At 37.4% G+C, this 11,078-nt stretch overlaps 1 long non-coding RNA gene across 1 annotated transcript; it reads left to right on the top strand.

Annotated features, from left to right (window-relative positions):
- The first annotated feature begins 2,748 nt into the window (after nt 1-2,748).
- LOC130055068 (uncharacterized) lies at nt 2,749-3,821 on the top strand. Its single transcript, XR_008803294.1, has 2 exons — nt 2,749-2,841; nt 3,306-3,821. It is a non-coding gene; the product is annotated as an uncharacterized LOC130055068 (long non-coding RNA).
- Nucleotides 3,822-11,078: the final 7,257 nt, after the last annotated feature.

Below are 11,078 nucleotides of genomic sequence, written 5' to 3'. Positions count from 1 at the left end.
AATAATGTGTACTCAGTTGCGTACTTGCGTATAGGCAGCTACGCGCCTGCGTATGGAGACGTCACCAAGACCGGTGAAGGGCTTCAAATTTAAGACCTTTATACTCGGCGCTTACGGCCATTGAGCAGTGAGGGTTCTTTAGCGTGCCACACCTACTGTGACACGGGAACTCCATTTTTGAGGTAATCTCTGAGGACCCGTGACATTTATACCCCATGCCGATCGTTTGGCGATGAAACTGGCACTACTTGTTTTAACGACGTAGATCTGTCGCGGCCGGAATTCGAACCCCCGGCCTTCCGCATGCGGGGCGAATGCTCTAACCTCTCGGCCACCGCGGTAGCGATTCGAATCCATCTCGGCAGTAGAAAAATAATTTGCATAAATGTTAATAGACTGAATTCGATGTTTTTAAACTTCAATCCCATATAATTATTTCAACTTGAGATAACATAGATGCAATAAATATTCTTCAGAAAACTAATGCCCCCATCACTTTTGACCCCATAGGTAATTTTATCCACATAAATATGATAAATTAGAAATAAGTTATTGTACTGTACCCCTACCTTTTTGATCATCATTCAAAGAAATAACTATATGAACATGTATTTATCCAATATGTGTGTTATAACAAGTAGTTGGTTTGTTTTTTATTTTTTCGGGTGTGTGTATGTGTTTGTTAGGGGTTTTTTTTTTTGGGGGGGGGGGGGGGGTAATTTTACAGAAGTGAAAATTATCCCAGAGGATTGTGACAGGATTGATGATTAATACATTCTTTTTCGTATTATTTCTTTAAGGTTTACTTTAACTTGGACAATGACTTGAAATTCTCAACTCCACCTTTCAACATTGTGTTTGTTTGTTTGTGTCTTTTTCTTTTCTTTTTCTTTCTACACCTAATTAAGTGATCACAAGACTAGTGTATGACCTGTTTTTAATCTACTAAGACTACTTGTTTGCTTTCAGTTAATTTAAACACATAAATAAAATCTGAATATCAACATTTAAATTCTTTGAAATATCAAATATAAATATATGGAATAGATAAATATTTATGTACAAAACAAAATATGTGTGTACATGATTAATAACTCCATTTAAGTTAAATTAATTCAATTATCAACTTATCAAAAATTGTGTAGTTTTTAAAGCTATTTTGGTTTTTTGAAAATAAACAAATAATTATATGATTTGAATAGTTTAATCAGATGAATGAAATGGGTATATAAATAAACATGTGACTCTAGCGTAGGGGGGTACAAACATAAAGGCATGGTTAGGAATTGGTGCACTGCGGCAATAAAGGGATAAAGGGGCTCAATTTACCCCCCTCTCCCTCGTGACCCCCTCCCCTACCCCGGTGACTTCACCTATGTATCCTGTTTATGAATGTGTTAAATCTTTAAATTTCATTCATGTTGTTAAAAAAGAGATGCAATAGTTTCTTTGATGAATATTTATTGCATCTATGTTATCTCAAGTTGAAATAATTATATGGGATTGAAGTTTAAAACATTGAATTCAGTCTATTCACATTTATGCAAATTATTTTTCTACTGTCGAGATGGAATCACCGCCGCGGTGGCCTAGAGGTTAGAGCGTTCGCCCCGCATGCGGGAGGCCGGGGTTCGAATTTCGGCCGCAAGAGCACAGGCACCTGTTTCTGTAAACAACTTGCGACCTCTGTATATTAATATTAATAGAGGTCGTAAGCGTTTTACAGAAACCATTGCCTGTGCGCGAGAGACCTAAGTCGTTAAAACAGGTAGTGACAGTTCCATCGCCAAACGCTCGGCATCAGGTTTGAATATCACGGGTCCTTGGAGATGACCTCAAAAACGGATGTCCCGTGTCACAGTAGGTGTGGCACGCTAAAGAACCCTCACTGTTTAATGGCCGTAAGCGCCGAGTAAAGGTCTAAATTTGAAGGCTTTCACCAGGCTTGGTGATGTCTCCATATCAGTGAAAAATTCTTGAGAGAGACGTTAAACAAGATACTATCAATCAATCATTATCAATCGATCGAGATTGAATTTCATGCTAGATTACAATGACCTTCACATTGTGAGTAGGTCTAAGAATAGTTCGACTTGTTTTTAGCTATATTCCAACATTAGGTATTCTATGTAATGCCTTCACTGAAAAATTATATCGTTGGATTAAAAGTTACAACTTCGTGTTAGGTGTACCACAAAAAAAATTAGAAGCCGGTTTGCAGACGAACTACTCAACTTGTGAATTTCCTTTGACTAAAACATATTTTAATTCTCAGTATTTGTATTAGGAAAAGTCAGGTTATAGTTTACTTTAGTTTAAATAATACAATAATGTAGGCCTACCTTGAATATCGAGTCCTCCATCCTCAACTCCTCCTGAAATCCCGATGAATTATTTAAGGAACTGATTCCCAGTGGATCTAGATAATTTTCTATGAGACAGCTATGGTCGAGTGACAAAGGAGGTGGACCCCCTCCAGTCTATATGGAGGAGTTTTCGGCAGACAGTTTCTTCTCCTTTTGCTTTCGAACAAGTCTTCCTGTACATCTCTTTCACATTCTCAACTGTTTTACTCCCCCCCCCCCCCCCCCCCACCTGTAACAATCACCATATGCTTGTACCTGTATAAATTTTAATTTCCCGCGGTTGGGAATCGTTCCCATGATTCATTGCAAGTCAGTTAAGCCAGTCTGAACCTTGGCAGCTGGGTCATTACCGGCCGAGCATTCTGGCAGAGTAGAGGTGGGCAGGAGGCTAGTCCGACATATAACTAGTCTGATATATACATTGGCAGTTACTATGTTTTAAAACACTTGACAGTGGGACGGAGAAAGGTCTGTGGTGAGTACAGTTGTATTTTGTGATTTTGTAGTATAATTTCTTTTTCAAGTTAAATTCATTGTTGAACGCAATTTGTTCCAATTCATGCACTTGGCCAGCTCTCGCCATATTTTACCTGTATGTGTGCTCAAGTGTGACGGTTATCGAGAGTGTTTGAATGGCTTTTGTATTATATCGATAACGTTGTATTAATGCTATGTGGTTTTTATTTTCTATTGTCAATTGTCGCTTTATTTGGAAATATTTTGTCCATTTAAATGTCTTAGTTAAAATTTTGGGGCGGAAGTGAATGACCGGAAGTTGTGAGTATGGGCCGCCATATTGGAAATGATTTGTTATTTACATTTTACATTGTTAACAGTCAATAAGATTTGCATTGGATATATACATTGCCAAACATATATACGTATGTGTTGCCAAACATTTCATAGAACACTTGACTTAATAAACATTCATTGTTGTAGCGTCAGGGGTATAATCATGGACTACCAGTGATCGTGAAGACCGCCTGATACAACAGGGGTTTCGCAAGGACAAAGCGTCTGTGCATGGGTATATCTACCACTGAGGTTCCTGAATACAGTCCGGAAGTGTGGGGAATACCACTACTTATTCAGAGGGAGACAGATAAGTTTCCAAAGAACACTTTAGTCATTTAATAATTAGTAGAAGACCAAATCTGGAGCACTCGCAGCAGTGTATTAAAGGAATAGTGGAAACATTCGGACAGTTTGGCAACAATAGCTAGCTTATATTTCATTAGAATTTTTTTGAATTAACCCGGGATTAAATGTGAAAAGAATACATGTAAAAGTTTAGCGGTTTCGAATTTGATTGTTATTATTTTTTTGTTGTAAATAGTAAGGAAGATATTTTTGAGTGAATCTGCGTGCGATAGTGAGTGTGGGAGTTTCACTAAGTTATTTATATCCCCCCCCCCCCCCTTATTTCTTGTTAAATAAATTTCTTTATAATTTTGATCCTTTGTTTTTGTGTGATTAATGGAGAAGGCCAGCTTGACCACGTGACACCACCTTTCCTTAACGAGTTTACGACCTCGGTTGACTTCAGAATATAACTTGTACAAGTAAGAGTAGTGTCTTATTAGGTGAAAAATTTTCTGTCCGCTTCATTAACATTTGCAGCAGCCATCATTGTTTACAAGTCCAGACGACCATTGTTGAATTATGGGATACTAACCACTGGTTAAATGTACTTAACCGTTGGTTAGTATTCCCTAGGGCTAAACTCACTTGAGCAACATAATTTTGACCAGTGGTTATTTACTCAGTGGACAGTAAATTTAACCACTGATTAAGCTTAACCAGAGGTTAGATTTAACCAAGGTTTTGAGCAACCCAGTGCAGGAGTAGACGTTCACACGGAATCGATGTTCACGTTTACAGAATCAGTAATGAGATGCTGTAGAAATCCCAAACAGTACTTCTACACCATGAGGCATCCCGTTACCGTTCTCGACGAGAATTGTTCCGTTCCCATATACCAAACCTTTCCGTTCAAGCCGTAACGGTTATGTTCCCCGACCAACGCGTTCCCATCGTCAGTTACCCACGGGTGCTTCAATTCGATTCTCTCCATCATCAATGAGGGAGCGGGAGTGGACTCAAAACCGTGGTTTGCGACGATGACGCGTTCCGTTCTCATTAAAAACCGTTATTCTCGATAAATTGTTCGTTCCTCAAACCGTTTGTTACTGTATGGCTATTCGGAATCACCTAGCATTATCGAGTCATTGTAGATCTATCAAGACGATGCTCGATCGAGGGTGAATAAACGAATAAAATTTATGGAGAAAATTATGAAGATTTTTTTCCAGGATCAGTCGCAAAGGGGCTTCAAAACAGCGAAAATTTCAAATTATATGATTTTGACTATGGATAACTGTTTACCTGATCAAGATATGGGGTTCACGGCGCGGATGTGACCGATCGACAGGGGATACTTACTCCTCCTAGGCACCTGATACCACCTCTGGTATATCCATGGGTGCGTGTTTGCCCAACTCACTATTTTGTATTGCTTATCGGAAATATGAGATTGGTCACTGTTCGTTATCTTCACCATTCATATGCTTATCGTTAGTGCATTTACGGAATTACCACTTGGGGAAATGCTCTGATTTCTTGCCAGATATGATTTACATGAATGCTTCCTGATATAGTGTAGATTTAAGTTTGTTCAAATCATGACACCGGAGGTATGATGGGACCACAACAGGGGATCAGATGTTTCCATGGTGATACATGTATATAGGATAAATCATTTAAACTCTTCTCTGGAACAACAGGGCCATGATTAATCATATTAATATATGCAGGCATTCCCATGTAATGCATTTTCAAGTTTGTTCAAATTTGGTCCCTGGGGGTAGGGTGAGTCCACAATAGGGGATTATATATAGGAATATGTAGGAACATCTTTAAAAATCTTACAGCAGGACTATGAATACTCATTTGCACTTTGAAGTTTGTTCAAATCATGGACTCCGGGGGTAGGGTTAGGCCAAAATAGAGGATTAAAGTTTTAAATGGGAATATGTTGGATAAATCTTTAAAGATCTTGTCTAGAACAACAGGGTCATGATTATTCATATTAATATTCAAGCATTCCAGGTAGTACAGATTGAAATGTGTTCAAATTGTGGTCCCTGGCGAAGAGGGGGTAGGGTGAGGTCACAACAGGGGATCAATTCTTTACATAGCAATATATAGGAAATATCTTTAAAAATCTTACAGCAGAGCTATGAATACTCATATCAATATGCAAGCATCCAGTTTGAAATTTGTTCAAATCATGACCCCCGTAGGTAGATTGGGATCACAAGAGGGGATAAAATGGGATATATATGATAAATCTTTAAGAATCTTAAAAAGAACAACAAGGCGTTGATGACGCATATCAATATACAAGCATTCCCAGGTAGTACAGATTCAAATTTGTGCAAATTGAGGTCCCCGGGGGTAGGGTGAGGTCAGATAAGGGGATAAAACTTTTACATGGGAATAAATAGGAAAATTATTCTCAACAACAGGAGGGCCATGAATACTCATATTAATATGCAAACATCTCCAGATTGAATCATGTTCAAATCACGACCTTCGGAGGGTTGGACAATAGGAGATCAAAGTTTTATATGGGAATATCTTGAAAATTTTAGATCATTATATTTTTCTTGTGATATTGTATCATTGTTAGGTTGGGGCCACAATATAGGATCAAATTTTTATGGGAATAAATATTGGCAAACATTCTTTTAAGAATTACAATAGCTAAAGAACAGCATGCAGGACCAATGTTTCTCATCTGAGCAATGTGGCCCGTGGTACTCTTGTTTGTAAATAGAATTAAAACTTTTGCTTTTTATCGTTATGTCCCTGTATGTCTATAATCATAGAATACATACTTTGTTGTAACGGAATACACACTCTGTTGTAACGGAATACATACTCTGTTGTAACGGAATACACACTCTGTTGTAACGGAATACATACTTTGTTGTAACGGAATACATACTCTGTTGTAACGGAATACATACTTTGTTGTAACGGAATACATACTCTGTTGTAACGGAATACATCTTTGTTGTAACGGAATACATCTTTGTTGTAACGGAATACATACTTTGTTGTAACGGAATACATACTCTGTTGTAACGGAATACATACTTTGTTGTAACGGAATACATACTCTGTTGTAACGGAATACATACTCTGTTGTAACGGAATACATCTTTGTTGTAACGGAATACATCTTTGTTGTAACGGAATACATACTCTGTTGTAACGGAATACATACTCTGTTGTAACGGAATACATACTCTGTTGTAACGGAATACATACTCTGTTGTAACGGAATACACACTCTGTTGTAACGGAATACACACTCTGTTGTAACGGATTACATACTCTGTTGTAACGGAATACACACTCTGTTGTAACGGAATACATACTCTGTTGTAACGGAATACACACTCTGTTGTAACGGAATACATACTCTGTTGTAACGGAATACATACTTTGTTGTAACGGAATACATACTCTGTTGTAACGGAATACATACTCTGTTGTAACGGAATACATCTTTGTTGTAACGGAATACATCTTTGTTGTAACGGAATACATACTCTGTTGTAACGGAATACATACTCTGTTGTAACGGAATACATACTCTGTTGTAACGGAATACATACTCTGTTGTAACGGAATACATCTTTGTTGTAACGGAATACGTACTCTGTTGTGACGGAATACATACTTTGTTGTAACGGAATACATACTTTGTTGTAACGGAATACATACTCTGTTGTCATGGAATGCACATTTTATTTTCAAGGAATACACACCTTGTTGTCACGGAAATACATATTCTGTTGTGACAGAAAACCTACTGTTTCAAGGAATACATAATCTGTAGTCACAGAATACATACTCTGTTGTGCCGGAATACATACTCTGTCACAAAATACATACTCTGTTGTAACAGAATACGTACTCTGTTGTAACGGAATACATACTCTGTTGTGACGGAATACACACTGTTGTATCGGGTTATGAAATCAGTTGTCACAGAATACACATGTCACATTCTGTTGTAACGGAATACACACTCTGTTGTAACGGAATACACACTCTACTGTAACGGAATACGTACTCTGTTGTAACGGAAAACATACTCTGTTGTAACAGAATACACACTCTGTTGTAACGGAATACGTACTCTGTTGAAACGGAATATGTTCTCTATTGTAACGGAATACATACTCTGTTTTGCCGGAATACATACTATGTTGTAACAGAATACGTACTCTGCTGTAACAGAATACACACTCTGTTCTAACGGAATACATATTCTGTTGTAACGGAATACATATTCTGTTGTAACGGAATATCTTTGCTGTAACGGAATACACACTGTTGTAACGGAATATGTTCTTTGTTGTAACGGAATACACACTGTTGTAACGGAATACATACTGTGTTGTAACGGAATACACACTTTGTTGTAACGGAATACATACTCTGTTGTAACGGAATACACACTCTGTTGTAACGGAATACACACTCTGTTGTAACGGAATACGTACTCTGTTGTAACGGAATACACGCTGTTGGAACGGAATATACACTCTGTTGTAACGGAATACACACTCTGTTGTAACGAAATACACTCTGTTGTATCAGAATACACATTCTATTGTAACTCTGTTGTTACTGAATACATACTCTGTTGTAACGTAATACACACCGTTGTTACTGAATACATACTCTGTTGTATCGGAATGCGTACTCTGTTGTTACTGAATACATACTGTGTTCTAATGGAATACATCCTCTGTTGTAATGAAATACATCCTCTGTTGTAACGGAATACATACTCTGTTGTATCGGAATGCGTACTCTGTTGTTACTCTGTTGTTACTGTGTTATAACGGAATACATACTCTGTTGTAACGGAATACATACTCTGTTGTAACGGAATACACACTCTATTGTAATGGAATACGTACCGTTGTAACGGAAAACATACTCTGTTGTAACGGAATATATACTCTGTTGTAACGGAATACATACTGCGTTGTAACGGAATAAACAATCTGTTGTAACAGAATACACACTCTGTTATAACGGAATACGTACTCTGTTGTAACGGAAGACACTCTGTTGTAACGGAATACACACTCTGTTGTAACGGAATACACACTCTGTTGTAACGGAATACACACTCTGTTGTAACAGAATACACACTCTGTTGTAACGGAATACATACTCTGTTGTAACGGAATACATACTCTGTTGTAACGGAATACACACTCTATTGTAATGGAATACGTACCATTGTAACGGAAAACATACTCTGTTGTAACGGAATATATACTCTGTTGTAACGGAATACATACTGCGTTGTAACGGAATAAACAATCTGTTGTAACAGAATACACACTCTGTTATAACAGAATACGTACTCTGTTGTAACAGAATACACACTCTGTTGTAACGGAATACATACTCTGTTGTATCGGGATACACACTCTGTTGTAACGGAATACGTACTCTGTTGAAACGGAATATGTTCTCTATTGTAACGGAATACATACTCTGTTGTAACAGAATACACACTCTGTTGTAACGGAATACATACTCTGTTGTATCGGGATACACACTCTGTTGTAACGGAATATGTACTCTGTTGAAACGGAATATGTTTACTATTGTAACGGAATACATACTCTGTTTTGCCGGAATACAAACTCTGTTGTAACGGAATACGTACTCTGCTGTAACGGAATACACACTCTGTTGTAACGGAATACATATTCTGTTGTAACGGAATACATATTCTGTTGTAACGGAATATCTTGTCTGCTGTAACGGAATACACACTGTTGTAACGGAATATGTTCTTTGTTGTAACGGAATACATACTCTGTTGCAACGGAATACACACTGTTGTAACGGAATACATACTGTGTTGTAACGGAATACACACTTTGTTGTAACGGAATACATACTCTGTTGTAACGGAATACACACTCTGCTGTAACGGAATACGTACTCTGTTGTAACGGAATACGTACTCTGTTGTAACGGAATACACTCTGTTGTAACGGAATATACACTCTGTTGTAACGGAATATACACTCTGTTGTAACGGAATACACACTCTGTTGTAACGGAATACACTCTGTTGTATCAGAATACACATTCTATTGTAACTCTGTTGTTACTGAATACATACTCTGTTGTAACGTAATACACACTTCGTTGTTACTGAATACATACTCTGTTGTATCGGAATGCGTACTCTGTTGTTACTTAATACATACTGTGTTGTAATGGAATACATCCTCTGTTGTAATGGAATACATCCTCTGTTGTAACGGAATGCGTACTCTGTTACTGTGTTGTAACGGAAAACATACTCTGTTGTAACGGAATACATACTCTGTTGTAACGGAATACATACTCTGTTGTAACGGAATACACACTCTATTGTAATGGAATACGTACTGTTGTAACGGAAAACATACTCTGTTGTAACGGAATATATACTCTGTTGTAACGGAATACACACTCTGTTGTAACGGAATACATACTGCGTTGTAACGGAATAAACAATCTGTTGTAACAGAATACACACTGTTATAATGGAATACGTACTCTGTTGTAACGGAATACACACTCTGTTGTAACGGAATACATATTCTGTTGTAACGGAATACACACTCTGTTGTAACGGAATACATACTCTGTTGTAATGGAATACACATTCTGTTGTAACGAAATACATACTCTGTTGTAATGGAATATCAGTTGTAACGGAATAAACACTCTGTTGTAACGGAATACATACTGTATTGTAACGGAATACATACTGTGTTGTAACGAAATACGTACTCTGTTGTAACGGAATACATACTCTGTTGTAACGGAATACATAGTCTGTTGTAACGGAATACACATTCTGTTGTAATGGAATACACACTATGTTGTATCGGAATACACACTCTGTTGTAACGAAATACATAGTCTGTTGTAACGGAATATCTGTTGTATCGGAATACACACTCAGTTGTAACGGAATACATAGTCTGTTGTAACGGAATACATACTCTGTTGTAACGGAATACATACTCTGTTGTAACAGAATGCATACTGTGCTGTAACAGAATACATAGTGTTGTAACGGAATACACACTTTGTTGTAACGGAATACATACTCTGTTGTAACGGAATACATACTCTGTTGTAACGGAACACGTACTCTGTTGTAGCGGAATACGTACTCTGTTGTCATGGAATGCATTTTCTGTTGTAATGTAATACATAATATTTTGCCAAGAAATAGTTATGCTTTTGTCACAGAATACATACTCTGTTGTGCCGGAATACATACTCTGTCGTGCCGAAATACATACTCTGATGTCACAAAATGCATACTCTGTTGTCATTTTTTGTTGTAAAGTAATACGTAATCTCTTATCACAGAATACATACTCTTGTCCCGTGCTATGAACTCAGTTGTCACAGAATTCATACTCTTTAGTGATGGAATACATGCTTATTTGCCACGGAATGCACACACTGTTGAAATGGATTACATACTCTGTTGTCACGAAATACACACTCTGTTGTCATGGTATAAACTCTTGTCATAGAATACATACCCCTTTGTCACGGAATACATACACTGTTGTAAAAGAATATATACTCTGTTGT

This window comes from Ostrea edulis, chromosome 5 (genome assembly GCF_947568905.1).
Source record: "Ostrea edulis chromosome 5, xbOstEdul1.1, whole genome shotgun sequence".
Classification (NCBI taxonomy): Eukaryota; Metazoa; Mollusca; class Bivalvia; order Ostreida; family Ostreidae; genus Ostrea; species Ostrea edulis.
The sequence above is the reverse complement of the archived record's forward strand: the minus strand, read 5'-3'. Positions and strand labels throughout refer to the sequence as shown.